The following is a 1,214-nucleotide window of genomic DNA, read 5'->3' on the forward strand; positions in this document are numbered from 1 at the left end:
GAAGGGACGGTGCAAAGAACCTTCAGTAATGCCTGCAGTCAACCCCGTGAGGTGCATTGACAACAGTATCCTTCTATGGAGGTCATTTTACCCAATGTATAAAGCACTCATGGAAACCTGTGCATCTTTCTCTCGCTCTATAAAGTAATTCGTAAGAACTTCTGTCAGACACATTTAGGTTTACTTGGTAGATTAAAGGCTCAATCATAATACTCCTGAAAATCTAATGTTTTATTGACATTAATGACCTTAATACAAGTAGCTATCTTATGATTACTTTGAATGTTAACATTATCATTATCTCCACGTACACCATTACATTCAGTCTATACACCTGCAAATGGCTATTTTCACTTTATATACATCATAGATTTCCTAATAATTTTAACATGCAATACATTTTTACTCACAGAGATATCATAGACGGGGAATCAAATATAAAAATATCAGCGAAAGGAACATTTTCACATAAAGGCAGTTAGCACTGTTGAATGATGTGTGAATTACTACAGAGTAAATTTATACAACTCTTTGCAAGTATCAGAGCTTGATGAACATTTCATATAGTTTCTCTTTATACCGAAATCCTTTGGCAATTAAACTGCATCCCCAGAGAACAGTTCCGAGTCTTAGAACTACGGGAATAACAAAGCTAATAAATACTATGATTGTGGAATGTTATTTTATTTCCCTCTGACTTCGTTTACGCTATTTTTTGTCATGCTTCCCCTCAAAACGTCACAATTTTTGGCCATCGCTCTGACATGTTTCCTTATTAAAATATTTTATTATATCTATTTACTTGAGAGATTAATGAGAAACATTTCACTATTAACTGGTTTCTTACAATGGTTTCTATTTTAGAGAATTTGTTTATTTTAAAGATTCGTAGTCTTTAATGTCTGTTTATTTTTCTACCACAACCCTTTTTAGTATTAAATCTTACTGTCTGTATCCCACATCTAATCAGCCTCTGTCAGTTTTGTCTTTTTATAAAATGCTGTGCCTCACATGCACAAAAGTACCTAAAAATACTGTCTGTGTGTATAGTTTATATTTTCTATCCATGTAAGATCTTCATATATGGCACTCACATTTCAAACTCTTCAAAACAGTTAACTTGTTGTATAAAAAAAAAACTTGTAACACAAAAGAAAAATGGAGGATTTTTTTAAAGGAAAAAAAATCTTTTTCCAATAACCAAACTAAGTTGT

At 32.2% G+C, this 1,214-nt stretch overlaps 1 protein-coding gene across 1 annotated transcript in view; it reads right to left on the minus strand.

Moving 5' to 3' along the window:
• Positions 1-216: 216 nt before the first annotated feature.
• The window catches only part of LOC135211088 (pyrimidodiazepine synthase-like), a 16,448-nt gene continuing 15,450 nt past the window's right edge, over positions 217-1,214 (minus strand). The window contains exon 6 of the mRNA XM_064244162.1: positions 217-1,214. This exon is cut by the window's right edge and continues 235 nt beyond it. The gene's annotated coding sequence lies outside the window, so the exon portion shown is untranslated.

This window comes from Macrobrachium nipponense, chromosome 4 (assembly GCF_015104395.2).
Source record: "Macrobrachium nipponense isolate FS-2020 chromosome 4, ASM1510439v2, whole genome shotgun sequence".
Taxonomy (NCBI): Eukaryota; Metazoa; Arthropoda; class Malacostraca; order Decapoda; family Palaemonidae; genus Macrobrachium; species Macrobrachium nipponense.